Raw genomic sequence first — 20479 nt, forward strand, 5'->3', positions numbered from 1 at the left:
TCTGAAACTTAATTTTTTTACGGAAATATTTTCATTATCTCGATAACTGTAGGCTTTGGAATTGTTTGGATTTTTTTATGGACAAAAGGAAACAACCCGGCTAATAATCTAACCTTGGTTAATTTATCTGATTAATAAAAAAAATTATTACAGGGTCCTCAGCGGTCGATGAGAGCCTTTCTGGGCCGAAACTGAAATTTTTGTTCGCAGCCAAATTGCACCCTACCAGGGCGCAGGTGCACAGGCCTAATTCAATTTAGTGAGCGGCTGTAACGCCCCATCTTATCCAATGTCTACTGCACATTTTAGAACGAACGTATTCGCCATAGCGGTCACGGGAAAGACGAGAAGCCGAGTCAAACCTGCAGGGGCGTCGGAGAACGTGCCTGGTTTTATACAGTCAACGATTATTGTTTCCCATCGTGTCTTCAGTATGTATCTTTTTTTTTAAACGAACATAGGCGCTAAAGTGCTCGCAGGGGGCCCGGGCGCTTCGGTTCGTGCAACCTTCAGGGCGCTGGCGGTTGCGCCTGATAAAGTTTTACGCTGAATTAAGTAGTACCACTTACCCGCTATGCAGGACGCACGATAAACGGATGCCAGGTGCTTATATAGCTGCTCGTGTATTGACGAAAATCCCACCCTCCCGGACGCCGCCCATATCAAATTTTAATTATTTAGTTCAAAGAAACCTTCTTGGGAGTATGCTCGTCAATTCCCCAAAGTTTCATGGCACATGAATGAACGGTGTCGAACCGCATCTGACTTTTTTTTAATAATCTGTATAGAGAGAAAAATTGATCGCACTTTCCCGGGGCGCTTCCCTTGCGAAAGTGTTCTAATCAACTCCCCAAAATGTGGACGCAATTGGATGAACGGTGTGAAACTGCAATCGACTTTTATTTTTTATACCGTATTTTGAGAAAAAAAATCGGGCCTTATCTGGGCGCCACCCCTGCGAATTTGAATTTTTTTTTTTTGCAGAAACCTTCCAAGGAGTATTCTCAACTACTTGCCAATGTTTCATAGCGATCGGATGTAAGGTGTAATAACGCATAAAAGACACACACACATACACACACACACAGACATACTTACATTGCTTTTTATATATAGAGAGATATAGATATAATGCATTGTAAAATGTGAAAAATCACAATCGGTAATTTGACAATATTTGACGTTTAACGACCTTTCGGTGCAAGAAAATCTTAGCCTTAGCAGGTTTCTGTCCACTTTTGAACGATTTTCGGTAATTGGAAATTGTATTTTTTTTCTATTTCCGTTGGAATACGATAACTTGAGAACAGCCTCAGCTGCGTAGGCGAAATTTCGTATATAAGTAAAATATCTTACACTTGAGTCACTTTCAATTTTGAGTGATTTATGATATCCGGCAGTGATAATGTGCTCTATTTCTAAAAGAACTAAAATAATATTTTTTTTTCTCTATTTCTAGTTTCAAAAATACTAAAAAAACAAACAACTTGAGTTCTGTTTCCGTAAGTTATAAGAGATTTTATTTATACGTGATTATTATTTTTTTTCGCTGATTTCTGTAAAAAATTGAGTAATTTCCGGTGACTGGAATTAATACTTTACACTATTTCGATTTCTCAAAAAAGACAATAAATGTTTCCCCCCGAAAGTACTAAATTTCCGCTCAATTGTTCTCTCACTGATTGATTTTTTTTTAAATAACAAAAAACATGCCCATAACCCTGGAAGTGCCATTCCCCTGCTGTTGAATAGGAACATTTGATAAAGTTTAGGTGTGATCAATCCCTTTTCATTTGAAGTACAAAAATAGATGCGTCACTTACGGTGTAAACTTTCACTTTCAAATACCCCCCCCCCCCCCCATACACACACATGCACATTCTTACCGGAGCAAAATGTCCGCAGACAACAAAAAAAAAACGCTTTTTATATAATATTTTATTATATAACTATATGAAACTAAAACGTAAAATATATCGAATAAAAGTGGAACAATAACCATGATCATTTAATGCATTAAAATATATTTGAAAGCTTATAAAGTAAGTATTTTACTAAGTAAATTACTTAGTACAGTGGGTAATTATCGCACCAATATTTTGGCTCAACATAAGATTTTTTAATGAGTAATCTGTGGGTTATCTTGGCAAAGCCCAAAGTAGCCAGTCCATCCACCTTCCCCCACCCCCACATCCAGTATATGAACAAACCTCTTTCTCCCTACACTCCTAAGAAAAATATTTATATTCTCAAGGACTGTAAGTACTACAACTTTGACGGGAAAAAAACTATACCCACACAGGAAAACAAATAGTATTTTGAGTTCCTTGTCTTGTTCATTTTTCCTAGAACCACTTGCCTTTCTCAACTGCTCACTTGAGTAGACGTTTACAAACTTACATAAGTAGCCTACTTCAGCATACAATATAAGAAAAGCCGTGTCTAGCCACTCTTTAATTTAAAATTTTGAATATAGATATTATTAGAAATAACCATTTTTTAAAATTAATAATAGAAGGCTCATCGTTTTCATAGATTGAATGCAATTAAATTAATTTTTATATTATTTTTCATGTCATTGTAATTAAACATCTTCGAATATTTTTTGATGGTAGAACTTGCTCAGTACTTTTCAGTGGAGTTATGAATGTCTTACGAGAGACAGGGTGCTGTTACAATGAGTTACAAATAGAGTTAAAGTATTTTCATGGTCTTCTTATATCAAAACTAGCCGTCCAGGCCAGGCCCTGCACTGGAGTGTGAAAAACATATCTGTAAAGGACCAATATTGGTGTAGTATTTATTAAGCAGATTATGCCCGGTATTGCCCGGGGCTAGGAAATACCTTACTTTTCCAATTAAATGTCTATATGCAAATATGGACGTTTACGAAAATAGAAACAGAAACATAATCACAAACACAAGCGTAAACACAAACACACAAGCAAACAAAAACACTAACAAAAAAAAAACGCAAACACAAAAGCAAACACAAAAGCAAACACAAACGCAAACACAAAGTCAAAAGATAACACAAAGACAAATACAAACGAAAACACAAGCACAAACACAAAAGCAAACATGGACGCAAATAATAACACAAAGAAAACGCTTCTAAAATGTTATTGATCAAAAATAATAATTAGTAAACAGTACATTCAGTATTTTAAAAAAAATAAAAGGTAGTATTTAAAATACTGTGTTTTAACTACCACAATTCACTTTGTCAAACCTGTTTTTCCAACATCAAAACAAATTAATTTTTATCTGTAAGTCATTTATCAAAGGAAGTAGTTGGTACAAATTAACGTAATGTGTGTACTTTTTCCAAACAAAGTTGGAATTTTTGTAAAATGTATGATATTTAATTTAATTTTGATATATACAAATTACAACACTCAAAATAATTAGTTGTAAAATTAAAATTTAATGACCAATATTGTGTTCTTTAGACATCAATTTAGATTTTTGTAAAAAAAATCAACACTTTAAAAATATTACACAACGGCGATCACATTTTTTTTGCTACATAAAAGTTTTTCACAATGCCTCCACAGTGGCACACGGTCCCTCTTATCTTTTTATTTTAGATACAAAATAATTTTCACTTGCACGTATTATGATTAACTTAAATATTTAGAAACAAAATTTAAAATGATCGTGCGCTTTCAAAAAATAAGAAAAAAAAGGGTAGAAATTGATTCATTGTTCAATCCTTAATGAAGTAGCTACCTGTATATGCAAATTAATTGTACATCCAGACCACATGATACGAGGAATCCTAACACAAGTTATTAAATCTAGAACTGACCATGATACAAACCAGCCAAAGGTTGCTCACATTATCTGTTTGTTATGCAATATTCCAACACTTTCATTAATGGGACTGTTTGTCAAACACATTGTATTTGTCCAACCCTGCTATAAACGATTTAAAAAGCTGAACGTTAACCACAAAACGTATGTTAATCGTAGCTTCCAAAACAAACTTTAAGCTTTTCTATTACGTTTTGAGTTTATTTCTAACGTAAAGACCAATGCTAGCTCCCTCTGTCCTGTACACGACATTCAATACCAGAGAAAGCTCTTGAGCTAAACAGACGGCAACATTTTGAAAATCGAGCAACGTTCCCTAACATTTGCCAACAATTGACAATTTCGATGGACAACCGTCAAGTTCGTGTATGAAATCGTGACTTTGAGTACAGTAAGCGGATATTCTTTTGTAAGATTAAGAGGAAGAAAAAAGACATCCTTAAAGGGAGTAAGCGTCCCATGGCTAGAATAAGTTGTCCACTAGACGGAATAAAATGTTTGAAGTGGTTGATATTGACAAACCCGATGCACCACCCCCATAACAAAAAGTTCAGACCCGCCAATGTTAGAAGTGTACTGGTGTTAGTAATTTAAACCGTCGCGACTGGCTAAGATAGTGAGATGAGTCACTTGTCAACTCACGCTTGATCCTGTTACCCACACAACTGAGAGTTCTGTTAATCATTTCTCCTAAAGACATGGGTAGGATGAGTTCAATCAAGGTAGCCGCGATCTTCGTCTGTCTCTGTTTCGTTCTTAGTCCACACGTGTGTTGGGCAAAACTTAACAACACGTCATTGTGTGAGTTGACGCCGATGAACGAAACCCATTTCGTCGACGGCATCTGCGAGTTCTTCAGCAAAGACAGCAGCATAAGAATAATTGACTACAACATCCAGTTTGTCAATGTCAGTTCAGGATTCGATCTCAGCAATAAGTCCAGCAGGTTTGCTTTTCAGCCATGGAGGTAAGCCTCTCTAACACTGCTGGTTTAAACGTACATTAACTTAATGTTTCCCTAGATAAAAAATTATCATTACATTTTTTTTTAAAAACCCACGTTTTCTGATTGAACAGTAAGCCAGAAGATGGAAAGTACCGAACCTTGTTTTTATCAAATTACAATTACTAAGTTATGTCCCTTTTTTGTACAAATCAATAGGAGTCTAAAGTGATCAATACAATTTTTTCCATGGATCAATTTAGTAATAATAATAATTGAAAATTGTATTGTCATCGGAAACAAAGCTTCCCTGAAAATTTCAGCGTGCTAGCTAACTGGGAAGTGCCCGAAATTTCGATCGTAAGATTCGATGGAAAGACAAACAGACGCGAAAATAAGTTAAAGAAAACGTGGGAATAAAAAACACAATTCCTAAATCTTAAAATGTACATTAAAATGAATCTCAATAACGTATCAATACATTAATTACGTTCTAAAATTGATACTCGAAAATATTTAGTACTAGCCGTCCCAGCCAGGCCCTGCTCTGGCTTCTGTGAAAAACCTTTCTATTAAAGACCATTACCTGTGTGTTTATTAATCATCATAAACCCGGCATTGCCCACCCAAACCACAACCAACCAAAACCTAAACAACAAAACGCAAACATAACGCTAACACAATTACAAATACAAACGAAAACAAAAACCTAACAACAAACCCAACCACAACCACAAACACCAATACAAACACAAAGAAAAAACAAACAAAAAAGCAAACGAAAACAAAAACCTAACAACAAACCCAACCACAACCACAAACACCAATACGAACACAAAGAAAAAAAACGAAAAACGAAAACAAATCAAATTCAAACGCAAAACCAACCACCAAAACAAATCCAAAGAAAAATAACACAAATGAAAAAGCAAACGAAAACAAACCAAATCCAAACGCAAAACCAACCACAAACAGAAATACAAACCCAAAGAAAAAAACACAAACGAAAACGAAAAAAGAAATCAAAACGCAACCACTAACGCAAACCCAACCTATACACAAAGAAAACACTAACGCGAACATAAACGCAAAGTGCTCACAGTCTAGCCCGGGGCGGAATCGCCTGTTTCAGCTTAATAAACGACTATAGTACCCCAACTTATTCATAGTCTTTTGCACTCACTTAAACTAACGTAGGCGCCAAACCGAACACGGGAGGCCCGGGGCCCCAAATAGCACCCTGTCTGGGCACCAGAGGACGCCCGGATTCGATTCACTTAAAGACTATAGTAACCTTTCTTATCCATACGCTATCGCACTGTTTAAAGCGAAATTATGCACCATAGCGCTCACATGATAGCCCAGAGCGCCTAATTGAACCCTGGTGGGGCGCCGGCGGACGCGCCTGTTTCAATATAATGAACAATTATAATATTCCAAGCTTAACCGTAAAATACTTACAACATTTGCACTTGACAATCCCCGCTAATTATGTAATTATTTTTTTCTTAAAACCAAAACAAAATAATAAAAAGTAAATTCTTTTCCACTAATGCAATGTTTTATAAAGGGAAGTAATAGTGTTTTCCTAATTTATCAAAGGGAAGTAAGTGCTAAAGGACTAAATATAAATAATTTTCAGACATAATTAGAATTTTTGTAAAAGATGCTATTTTTTTAAAATTGTGTTTAATGAACATGCCGACAATTATTACTATCAGTTTGAAAAATGAAAATTATTTCCCAACACTTTCAATAGTAATTTTTTAACTCATAAATTTAGACTATGAGCACGATAATAATCTAACACTTAAATCCATCGAAGTATGTCCACGACAAACAAACTTATTACATGTTACATACAGAATTGAGCTTTATATATTGGATACAAAAAAAATTGTATTATGATATATCTATCTGTATCTTTAAAAGTAATTCAAAATAGAAATAAAAGGATAAAGTATCTTCTGCGATGTCGTACTGAAGAGATAAAGTGTTCATCACCATACCCAGAAGCATGTACTTCCGTACCCCTCGGAAAAAGAAGAATGCCTTTATGCACTTTAGAGTGAAGATTGTAAAAATAATCTACTTGAGACTGCTTGCTTTAATTTTTTCTTTCTACCACGCAATTGTAAAAAAAAAATTGTTGCAGATGGTTTCGAACCCAGGGCGATGGCAGTTCCCAACTGCTGGTAGTCAGCGAGTTCTATTACGGCCTGCTCAAGTTGTTTATTGCACCTCGTATAGCAGAGAGGGACGTGGTCCTAAGCGTGAGCCCTTATGGTTGTCTGGAGCATCTGAACGGTGACCAGCTGGAGGAGGTGCTGAGGGACTACCTGCTGCAGGGTTAGTAGTGGCTGTACCTGGGGGGACATCAGTATTGGGTTACCTGGGTGAACACCAGTATTGTGTTACCTAGCAGAACAGGCTCTAGTCAGTGTCATGAGAGTTAGGTTTGGATAAAACGGTTCCTCATATGAAGCGATGATCTGTTTATTACGGGAGAGGGGGGGGGCATAGCTTGGGGGGGGGGGGTTAAATGTTAACATGTACATTTATTAGAGCCTGTTTTAAAACATGTCGTGTAAAGATCTATGGCAAAGCCTTACGTGTGTGGTGTGCAGAGTGTTCACATGCTTGTATGTTTTCATCCGTGTCCTAATTTAAGAGTGGTTGTGGATACGTTAAGGTCAACGTGTGCTACTGTTGTGTAACGTTCAGCAGAGTGAAATTGACGGTCATCTGGTTATTCAAATAATTTTTAGACAGAAAGCCAAACATTCAAAATGTGATAGGCGTTCTTGTGTATAGATCATCTATTGATGTGGGAGATTATATTAATTTATCAGCTTATGGTACTGGTATGTTCGCTAGTTGCTACACACGTGACTCAAATAATCGTATTACTGGACTAAATGACGCAATGTTTCTAAGAAAGAAAAAAACCGCAATAACCACCCACACAGCGTGAGATGCTGTCAGAGACATTGAGAAAACACTCTGCATTCAAACTAAACCAACCACGGCCTGTGTGTAACTACGTAGCTTAAACCTCTCACATATGTAAGTCCTGTTAGAGAGGGGGGGGGGGGGGTGACAAGATTAAATCTTAACCATCCACAAGTAGTTCACACAGAACACACTTAAACGTAAATATCAGGGCACTGAGCATAAAACTAGTAGTTCAATGCACACAATTATCAGCCTCAACAAAAGCCTCTCATAAATGAAAGTTAAATCTACATTGATCCATGACTAAACCCAGACCATCATACTACCACGTGGTCTGGATACAACAACCATTGAGACTTCTCAAAGTCAAAGTGACTAAATAGTACGCAGTCACTTCGTATACAAAATAAGAAGGAAAGCATAATAAAACACTATAAAAATAGCTCTACTTTACCATACACCACAGAAATGTGACACAGAAACACTTCCACACACAGGCCACCGAATGTCCCTCCCTGTCCACACACCACATTCGCGAACTAAAAACCAATACTCATCATCATTCCTTTTTGGCCACTGGGAGCAAAGGGCTGCAACCACACATCTCCATCGGACTCGGTTTTGGGCTGCTCCCTTTATCTGCGCCCATGTGAGCCCAGCTACGCACAAGAAAATAGTCCCTAATACAACCATAACTAACATTCAAGATACAAAACAAAGTGGAGCCACCCACCAAAACAAAGTTTGCATAAATAACATCAAAATATAAAAGGAACAGAAAAAGCGACATTCACCTTTTTGTAATAAAATAATAATTAAATTACTCCCCAGCCCCTTACACATACGGGTCATAACTGACATAAAATGTATTTCAAGAATACGGTACCCCTCTCTCCCCCCTCCCACCTACTTCTGAACCCACATACATAGCAACATAACCAAGTAACGTCTACTCGTATTATGAGATTCTATAAAACTAAACTATTATCCCCTTATAAAATATCGTTTAGATTGCTAGATTTTTATTTTCTCTTTAGAAGAGCAACATGGTACCACCTTGATAGGGTAGGGGACTGCTAGCACTGTATCTGCCGTTAATTGTTGTCGTCATTTAGTGCCAAAACGTCACAATGTCGTTCTTGTCGTCACCACTAGTTCACAAGGCCGAACTCACCTAAGCAACAACTAGGTTACTCACAACATGTGTGTCTGTCTGTCTGTGTGTTTGTTTTACACTCATTATCCACACATGTGACTTCTAAAATCTCTCTTTAAACAAAACACTAAGTATTGTCTATGAGTGTAGCTCTGCTGCTATTTACAGAACATTCTTGTCCGTTTCAGACTTTGGTGTAGGAAAATCTTCATGCGGGTCTATTATTCAGTTGTCAAATAAAGTCCAGATTTGCAATAGCGTTATTCGTAATATGAATGGATTGGGGCGTATGGTCTACAGGTGAGTGGATTAGTTCTAAGGTGTACAGAAGAGTGGATTGGGAGTATGGTGTGAAGTTAAGTGAATTGGTACGTCTGCACTGGTGAGTACATTGGGATGTCTGCGTTTTGTAGGTACGCCCACGGTTATAAATGGCGAGCGAAAGTTGAAGAGTCCACTGTGAATGTGTAAGGGAGTATAGCATCTGCTATCATAGAAGTGTAGATTGTAATAGTCAGATAAACGGTACTCAGTGCTGCTATTCATTTAAACGGTACTCAGTGCTGCTATTCATTTAACACATTTGTCGCATTGTGTTGTGTAACGTTGTGTTTGTAACTGTGTTTGTTACCATTGTGTTTGTAACTGTGTTGCCATTGTGTTTGTAACTGTGTTTGTTACCATTGTGTTTGTAACTGTGTTTGTTGCCATTGTGTTTGTAACTGTGTTTGTTACCATTGTGTTTGTAACTGTGTTTGTTACCATTGTGTTTGTAACTGTGTTTGTTGCCATTGTGTTTGTAACTGTGTTTGTTACCATTGTGTTTGTAACTGTGTTTGTTACCATTGTGTTTGTAACTGTGTTTGTTACCATTGTGTTTGTAACTGTGTTTGTTACCATTGTGTTTGTAACTGTGTTTGTTACCATTGTGTTTGTAACTGTGTTTGTTACCATTGTGTTTGTAACTGTGTTTGTTACCATTGTGTTTGTAACTGTGTTTGTTACCATTGTGTTTGTAACTGTGTTTGTTACCATTGTGTTTGTAACTGTGTTTGTTACCATTGTGTTTGTAACTGTGTTTGTTACCATTGTGTTTGTTACCATTGTGTTTGTAACTGTGTTTGTTACCATTGTGTTTGTAAATGTGTATGTTACCATTGTGTTTGTAACTGTGATTGTTACCATTGTGTTTGTAACTGTTACAATTGTGTTTGTTACTGTTACCATTGTGGTTGCTACCACTGTGTTAGTTAACATTGCGTTTGTAACTGTGTTTGCTACCAGTGTGTTTGTAACTGTGTTGCCATTGTGTTTGTAACTGTGTTGCCATTGTGTTTGTAACTGTGTTGCCATTGTGTTTGTAACTGTGTTGCCATTGTGTTTGTAACTGTGTTGCCATTGTGTTTGTAACTGTGTTGCCATTGTGTTTGTAACTGTGTTGCCATTGTGTTTGTAACTGTGTTGCCATTGTGTTTGTAACTGTGTTTGCTACCAGTGTGTTTGTAACTGTGTTGCCATTGTGTTTGTAACTGTGTTTGCTACCAGTGTGTTTGTAACTGTGTTACCATTGTGTTTGTAACTGTGTTTGCTACCAGTGTGTTTGTAACTGTGTTACCATTGTGTTTGTAACTGTGTTTGCTACCAGTGTGTTTGTAACTGTGTTGCCATTGTGTTTGTAACTGTGTTGCCATTGTGTTTGTAACTGTGTTGCCATTGTGTTTGTAACTGTGTTGCCATTGTGTTTGTAACTGTGTTTGCTACCAGTGTGTTTGTAACTGTGTTACCATTGTGTTTGTAACTGTGTTTGCTACCAGTGTGTTTGTAACTGTGTTACCATTGTGTTTGTAACTGTGTTTGCTACCAGTGTGTTTGTAACTGTGTTGCCATTGTGTTTGTAACTGTGTTGCCATTGTGTTTGTAACTGTGTTGCCATTGTGTTTGTAACTGTGTTACCATTGTGTTTGTAACTGTGTTTGCTACCAGTGTGTTTGTAACTGTGTTGCCATTGTGTTTGTAACTGTGTTGCCATTGTGTTTGTAACTGTGTTGCCATTGTGTTTGTAACTGTGTTGCCATTGTGTTTGTAACTGTGTTTGCTACCAGTGTGTTTGTAACTGTGTTACCATTGTGTTTGTAACTGTGTTTGCTACCAGTGTGTTTGTAACTGTGTTGCCATTGTGTTTGTAACTGTGTTGCCATTGTGTTTGTAACTGTGTTGCCATTGTGTTTGTAACTGTGTTGCCATTGTGTTTGTAACTGTGTTGCCATTGTGTTTGTAACTGTGTTGCCATTGTGTTTGTAACTGTGTTACCATTGTGTTTGTTACTGTGTTACCATTGTGTTTGTAACTGTGTTACCATTGTGTTTGTAACTGTGTTACCATTGTGTTTGTTACTGTGTTACCATTGTGTTTGTAACTGTGTTGCCATTGTGTTTGTAACTGTGTTGCCATTGTGTTTGTAACTGTGTTTGCTACCATTGTGTTTGTAACTGTGTTGCTATTGTTTTTGAGTCTTTGTGCATGCGACCTTGTCTTTTCGACCTTTTCTTTATGACGTTGTTTGTGACCATTAAATCCACCTCGCTGTGAGTTTCAATATATTAACAATTTACACTACATGATTTCTTGCACCAATAACAACTGGAAGTGTGAACGTTTCACCTGTTCCTTCACCAGTTGTTGTGGTTACGATGCCAAGAAAAAACTCCAATGTAATGACGTCCACAACTTTTACTGGGTCTACACCTTGGAAATTATAGGCGTCGTCATGACCGTTCTAATCTTTCTTTACATCCCCTTTGTGATTCCTCAAAGTCAAAGGTAAATATTTTAAGTTGCTTACACTACCTTACTTATTCCAAGTTAGAACTTGTGTCTGATTTGTCTTCTTCCAGTGAGGCCCTTGTAGAGCAATAAACTATGACTAAAACTTACAATGCGCACTTTTCTGGGCGGCTGTTTTAAGTTGAGTCCATATTAGTCCCGCGTAACTTGCTTCAATTTCTACCGTCGTCCTCCGTGATTTTCTTGGTTCCGTCTATTTTATTTCTCCCTGTGGATTTCACTCTAGTTCCTGCTTGGCTATAAACTGTGAGCCCGGTTTATCCCTTCTGACAGCATCGCACTTCACCACGGGTGTTCATAGTAGATCCTCTTTATGTTGAAGTTAAGTCTTTGTTTTTCACACTTCATTGTAAAACGATTAGTTGATTTGCAAACAGTGAAATTTATTTTACGAATACTTAAACAAACATTGGTTCGTGTATAAAAATCACAGTGTTAAATAATTTGCTTTTATTCTTTTTTATTCCAAAATGATCCTCCTATTATCAAATTAGATAAGCAATTAAAAAATTAAAGGTTTATAATTTTGTATGATTTACACATTTTTTCGAATTCAAAATCCTCCAAAAAAATTCATGTGTTGAGTGTCTTGTGAATTCAAAAAATTAAGTTTGACAGATTTTAAAATTGATGTAAAGATGTGATGTATGTAGATCTTAGCAATACCACTTGCAAGAGATGTTAACTTTTTCTAGATACCAGACCTTCTACTACACCCCAGCAGACAACATGACCGTCCTGATTGATTTAACGGAGTCTACGTTGTAAGTATTTATATGTTTATATGTTGTTATATGTTATATGTTTACAGTGTGCGTTGCGGCAGAGCGCGCGCTTGCTAAACTGTAAGTCACAAGTTCGGATACTGGGTTCGATACGGTAGCTCTTCCCTGACCCAACCAACTCTAACATTTTATCACACGCCTCGAACCGTCATCAAAACAGTTCGATTTAGCTAAATATAATAAAATACTAGATACACCTCATCTGATTTAGTAGTTAAATCACTTTTAAAGACGGGGACACGTTGTGGGTTGTCGGTCACAGGGCAGATGAAGTAGAGTTCCTATGTGATCTCGTCATTAGAAACTCTATGCCCATCAGCGTGTATTTTCTTTAATATTAGTCAGGGATTCATAAGAGTGGATTTAGAGACCTCCAACGGACTCACGTCTGTGTAACGATCTGGATACTTTTGTTATAAGCTTTTTGCGTTTGATCACAACGTTCCATAAGTTTATGAAATCATTGTATTCTCTAACAATATCCTTTATCTAAGCTCTCTCTTGCGTAGCCCGCGACATCTTGAGCCGACCCAGCATGTAGTGCTGAGACGCCGAGACTGTGATCGAATGCCCCAGGTGAGAGAACTTGTTGAAACTCTGGACACGGACGTCGTGCAGCTGTGTCAGGTGAAACGGGTGGAGCTGGGTGTCAACATGGACAATCTGCTGGTGGAGGGCGGGGCTACCATTCACTTCTCACGGGAGCTGTTTAACGCTTTTGTTCCCTGTGAGGTAAATCTGGGGGATTATATGTTCGATCATAGCTGCCACTGCTCATAACTGCCAGTGTTCTTTAAAGCACCTTTTCATTGGTGGGGTAATAACGACATAACCTCCCAGAGGCACGCCTATGGTATTCTGTGGGTGTGCCGAAGGTGGTATTCTGTGGGTGTGCATTATACACATACACAAACAGTCGAGACTTTTGTGCACAGAAAATGGACAGTAAAACCATTGTGTTTAGTGGTGATGAATGAACCTATTCTAGCGATATAAAACAATACAGTTGGTCTTAGTGATCTTTGTTTCAGCTAACGCTCTCTTTCAATTAATCTTGTTGTAATCGTTTTAACAGGGGCGACTACCCGAGCCTGTGTTGGACTGCTGTGACTGGCCCACATGTGGGACCTGCTGCTGCGCCACCTCGCCCCCATGGAGGGTTACCTTCAGGACCCTCCGGACCCTGTTCGTCATGACAGTGTTAGCCCTCCCCTCCTTCCCCTTCATGTACTACATGGCAGCGGATGATATTGAGTTCCAACATGAAGGTAGCCTCATCGAGTCTCTTGGATTCTCAAGGAAGTTCAACAGCTACACAGGTCCTATGTCTGGGAAATTGTGGGTTGGAGTAGCAGCGTTTATGTACGTCATTCACTTTGTTATTGTAATCATCGACGGCAGCACGTCAAAAACCTTCTGTCAAGTCTACAGTGACGTCTTTGATTTGTCTTCAAAGAGACAACTAAAACATAACCTCATCTGGTCTTTATCTAAACTAAAGAAACTTCAAATACCTATACGAAAATGTGGACTTTTTGCCGTACCGTTCTTGATTGTAACAGTCTTGTTGATTCCTTTTTATATCGTTTTCATCATCTTCCACGCCCCAACTGTGCAATTGGCTTTTCGGTTTTTAAAAAGAATTTGGGACCTGAATAAAGAAGCATCAAACGACTGCATAAAAAACACCTGGCTCTTATTTAAAGTCGTCTTATTTTTCCTGTCGGCGATATCTGTTATCGGCGTTCTCGCCATCGGCGTTAACTTCCTGGTCAATGTGATGGTCATGCTGGTCATCACGGCCGTGGTGGAGACGAACCTGACGTACCGCATCCTGCCTGTCGTCATCGTCTTCTGCATGTACTTCAGGGACGCCTACCGTCGCGTGGAGCTGGGCTACAATTCGTTCTTCAAAGTCCTGCTAAAGGCTGTCAAGTCTAAGGAAATTGGTGCACAAGGGGCGGTCATTCTTCCCCAAACTAATAAGGTGTTCAAAGTCGTAAGCGGGACCCCAGGTAAAGAAATAAATATTCGTCAATTAAAGTAAACGTTTAAAATTTTAATTTTTTTTGTCAACTTATTTTTACCGGTACTGTAAACTGCAGTAAGAAGATCTATTAATGAAAGTAAATGCAGTCAAATGTCTTAGTTTTTCTGTGCGCTTTTTAAAAAATTTGATCGCGATTTTTCGACTGTCGAGAATAGTGTTCTGTTGTTGTAAAATTTGTTTCTACGAAAGAAAAAAGATTTAAATGTATAGCTTGAAGTAAAATTATATATTCGTATTTAATTTAAATATCCGTTATTTTGATGGTTCTAATTATTCGTTATAGTAAAAGAGTGAATCTAATTTATGAAAATCTTATTTACGTTATTTAGTTTTTTATAGAAGGTCTTATAAAATTTGCAATCGTATAACAATTTACTCATAAATACAAGATACTGAATTTATTTCTATCCAAAAAAATAGCAGCTTGATTAATTTGTAAAGTAATATGAAATATGATGTAGAAAATTGATTCGTTGTGCTGACTTCTGTGTTGATTCCACTGATTTTATCAGCAGCGTCTCCCAACAATCTAGCAACAGCCCTGGTACCAGAAGTGGCTCTACGGGTCAACGCTAAACACGGCACCATCCGGTTACACCAGAACCAGCCTCTGCTGTTCATCAGCGGCGATAAATTTCTGCACATGTCCGAGAAATTTTTCTTTCATTGTTGTACCATGGACTGTGCTGGAAGTCCTGGTCCTATTGTAGAGAGTTATGTTAAGGTAACAATGTCCTGGTCCTATTGTAGAGGGCTATGTTATGGTAACAATGTCCTGGTCCTAGAGAGCTATGTTAAGGTAACAATGTCCTGGTCCTAGAAAGCTATTTTAGACGTATAACCATGTTTCCAAAATGCAAAAAATATTGTGTGCCACCGAGTCAATATTGTAAGGTATTCCTCAAAACTAACGTAGGCGCCAAGGCGCTAAATGTATAGCCCTGGGGGGTGCCCAATTGCACCCTGCCGGAGCGTCAGCGGACAAGCTTAATTCAGTTTAGTGAGCGAATATAACACCCCATCTAATCCATAGTCAATCGCACTGTTTAAAACGAACGTAGGTGCCATAGTGCTCACAGGAAAGCTAGGGGCGCCAAATCGCACATTGCCGTGGCACCGCCGAGCAAAATTGAAATTTTTTGTGTGCAGAAACCTCCCCAGTAGTATTCTCAACTTCCCAAAGTTTCATGGCGATGGAATAAAAGTAAAGGTATAGTGATGTATAAAAGACAAACAAAAAGACATTCAGACAGACATACATTGATATATATATATATATATATATATATATATATATATATATATATATATATATATATATATATATATATATATATAAATTTGGTAATACGAATATGGTAAGTGGTGTGATCATAGACACCAAACACAAACGAAACTTTAAGGTTAGACCCGACCCTTGTTTTTTATCACAAAATTATTGTCCGATGAAATATGTTTAACACTCATTCCAATAGTAGCAGCATTTAGCAATCTAACCCGAACGTTTCATACATTTACAAACAACTGTTTTCCTTTGATTGCGAATCATGTCAGTACCCCTCCCCCCCCCCCCCCGTCAAATTTTCTTAATTCTTTATTGAACAGCTCCTATTTTCGAACGGGTGCTACATCTCTGATTGCCCACAAGGCTTCGTAACCAATACCTCAATCAATGGGCCGACCACTTATGCTCACTCTGGTGCTGTGACCTTTTTCTATAACCAATTGGCAAAGCGTTGTTTTCTAGCAATTAAAAGTTTATGTCACGCTCTATCTAAGGAGTGCTAGGTACAAATCTAGAAGACACCGTAGAAGCCATCCACGACCTCCCCCTCCATCGTTATGCTAGGGACTTAATAATCTGTGCTTTTCTGTAGTAGTTCTGTTTAATCCTGGAGATCCTTCATACTTCATTTTGTTCTAAGTTGTAATACGCTTTTATCCTACTCTCACTGGTCAGGTGTAGCAGTTTAATATGTGAACGTTCAAATGTGTTTTCACAGGCCACTATACAAGTGGCTAAAATTGGCGTCTTCCTGTTCATCGTCTTCCTGGTGGTGATGGCGTATGGCAACACCTACAACATCTCGCCCACCAACCACCTGTTTGTCACCTTGTTGTCTGGCCTGGTGCCTTTGTTGATGAGAGACGTCTTCTGCTTGACTAAAGGCTCTAGAGTGGATACTGTCAACACTGACCACTACAGGTAAGTCAACACTGACCACTACAGGTAAGTCAGCACTGACCACTACAGCTAAGTCAACACTGACCACTACAGGTAGGTCAACACTGACCACTACAGTTAAGTCAACACTGACCACTACAGGTAAGTCAACACTGACCACTAGAGTTAAGTCAACACTGACCACGTAAGTCAACACTGGCCACTACAGGTAAGTCAACACTGACCACTACAGGTAAGTCAACACTGACCACTACAGGTAAGTCAACAATGGCCACTACAGGTAAGTCAACACTGACCACTACAGTTAAGTCAACACTGACCACGTAAGTCAACACTGGCCACTACAGGTAAGTCAACACTGACCACTACAGGTAAGTCAAGACTGACCACTACAGGTAGGTCAACACTGACCACTACAGCTAAGTCAACACTGACCACTACAGCTAAGTCAACACTGACCACTACAGGTAAGTCAACACTGACCACTACAGGTTAGTCAACACTGACCACTACAGTTAAGTCAACAATGGCCACTACAGGTAAGTCAACACTGACTACTACAGCTAAGTCAACACTGACCACTACAGGTAAGTCAACAATGGCCACTACAGGTAAGTCAACACTGACCACTATAGTTGACTGACTACTTACCACTACGGGGAATTTTAACAGGATGAGTAAATCTCGTAAAAAATTTCAGATAGTCTAAACAAAACATTTATTAATAAGTCCAACTATTGTAGACAAACTCCACACCTAAAATTAAGACTTTGAACAGGTCAAGCAACTACAGGTAGCACAAACAATAAAATCAACGTGGAAAATACTAAATCACAAGTAAAATACGTTAGCTTACTGTCAATCTGAAATATACAACGTTTTAAAATATATCTACATATCCTCAGATTTCAAGTTCAGCTGATTGAAAAAATGAAAACTTTCAAACAGTCCTGGGTAGTCGAGGATATGTCACTGGAACAAGTGGTTAGCAGTTCCAACAATCAAAACCACAATTTTAACCTAAGTATCGACCAGGCGTCAAAAGACACGTTCATATCCATTTTTAGTACAAATAATACCACACTTAACCCTAGCAATCACGCTATCGAGATATTTTAAATCGTACTCCAATTTTAACGTGTTTACAGGAAAATATAGAAAGTTGCTCCACGCAGAACGTTATGCAATCCTAGCATTTTTTTTTTTTGTGAATGTTTTTTTTCTAATTATTGCAACAAGTTGAAATGATGTTGTTAGGAGTAGGCATTAAATACGCAAACATACAAAGCATGCATGCAAACAATGCAGTAAAGATTGACGTATTGTAACTTTCATACCATCTTGCATAAGCCGTGTATGTATATATATAATGTATATAAACCTATATACAGTGATGGGCTGGGGAAAATTCCCGATGAGCCCCTAGAAACGGTTCTATAGGGTGGCGGGTAAAAGATAGGACAGTCTGGTTCTAAGGAAGCGATTACAGGGGGTGGGGGGGGGGGGGGGTGGGGGGGGGGGGGGGTGGGGGAGGGGGGGGCTGGTAGGATGGTAAAGACAAATTACTCACGCTAGAGATTTCAAGGCACCTGGACATAGTGCTGATCCCATTGTCACTGTAAATTTAGCCGGAAAAAATTTTAGAACTTTAACAGGTACAAACTTTAAACGAAACGGAACTTTATTCGGAACGGGCATTTTAACTTAATCCGGACATAAAACCGGAAATAAAAATGTAGTTTGAAACGATGTGCAACCTGAAACGAAATTAAAAGCGGAAACGTAAATTTATCCGGATACGGACATTTTAAACCGGAAACGAAATTTAACCGGAAACAGATCGTTATCCGGAGACGAAATTTTGCTCAAATTGCAATTTAACCGCAACCTAAAATTTAATCGGAGACTTAATGGAATGAAAGTTTAAAGAAAACGAAACTTTATTCGGAACCTGTATTTTAGCCTGATACGGAAATAAAACCCGAAATAAAGCAAACCCTAACCGTCTCAAAATACTAACGCTTTTTTTGGGGTTTTTTTTTTTTTTGGTATCTTCATGCACGTCTAAAATTAACCATATGAATCAGGCATTTAATTTTTTGTCTAGGTTTTCAATGACATTATTGTTATTATGTATCCATTTTAGCATTTGATGTTTTAAATTTCACAAGCTGACCCTCGACGTAGCATACGCCGTATATAGTTGTTATTTTCTATTTATAAACAATTCATAATTTGTGAATTCGACACTACCCCCCACCGCCCTGCCTCCCCCACCCCCACTCCTCCACCCCCCCCCCCCCCCCCCCCGTTTACAGACGACAATGAAAATATCAAGCAGAACTTGTTATCTGCCCTTAGTTTCAAATCGTTTAAAAACTAAATTATCTGCCCCTAGAAGCCGTCACTTATACGAACAGAACCGGCTCTACTATTGTAAACATTCGGGGTGAACCACAGCTCACCTGACAGGTGGGGATGAGGATGGTGGCTAATATGCGTGGTGTCTGCTATGGTCCCCATGAAGAGAATTGTATATATAGATTACTAATTCTTTAAAAAACTACTTAAAAATCGTATTTTTTAAATATATATATATATATATATATATATGATATAATTTGATTAGCAAGCATATAACTTTATAAAACAAGCACTTTTATCCCTGATACTACATTTTTTTGTCAATGTTTTTGTCAATGTTTTTTGCTAACAAATAAATCAACATTATATTGAGTTGGTGTGGTCGCTGGCAGGGGCGGATTAAGCTTGAGCGGGGCCCCCGGCTGAAGTTTTTTGGGGGCCTCTATAATATATATATATATATATATATATATATATATATATATATATATATATATATATATATATATATATATATATATATGTATATATATATATATATATATATATATATATATATATATATATATATATATATATATATATATCCGAATGTTTGTGTTTTTTAACGCTAAAGTAAACTCATTTTATTGACATAAGCGATCGCTGGTCCGGACTGTATTGTTATAGGGAGCGTCAGCTTAATATAAACAATGTCTGAGTAGGAGGTGTTAACAGCTTGTATTTATAATTAACTGTGTGTTAGTTTTGTAGTAAAACCAATAATTAAGCATTTAAATGTGGGGGCTCTAACTGCAGTCCCCTCACCCCCCCCCCCCCCTTAATCCGCTACTGGTGAAGCTTACATCTTACCTGATAATCTGAGTACACCGAACTGTGATGTTTACCTATATCAACACAGCTTGAACAAGAACAGAAGAAATTATCCGCTCATATGCCGAGGTCGCTGAAACAGGTGAAGAATTCGTCATCGCCCCTTCTAAAACACATCCACACACACAAACACATACACGTGTATTAGAAATAGTAACATTTATATGACATAAATGTGAGTCGATATGCATCAAGTAAATTGGCATGGGCCCTTATTTAAAACTGTCTTTGGAAACCACCATAGCTCTGTTATAACCATTAATTATTATTATACATAAAACTAAAGCCAGTAAAGTAAATCCAGATATAACAGTCCAATGTACTTATGCAATCTAAACAAGTAGAAAATGTGCATCAGCTAAATGCACTAGTAGCCATGTCATCTGACGGCCCAAGCAGTTTTAGTGGCTGACGATGACCACTTAGCACATCCTTCCTTTGTGTAGACCTACCGCTTAACCTGACTGTGGCTGGAGTTGTCGGTGGTGATATATTTCTTCGCTGTGGG

This window comes from Physella acuta, unplaced genomic scaffold, assembly GCF_028476545.2.
Source record: "Physella acuta isolate Inbredline_101_S28 unplaced genomic scaffold, ASM2847654v3 ptg000269l, whole genome shotgun sequence".
Taxonomy (NCBI): domain Eukaryota; kingdom Metazoa; phylum Mollusca; class Gastropoda; family Physidae; genus Physella; species Physella acuta.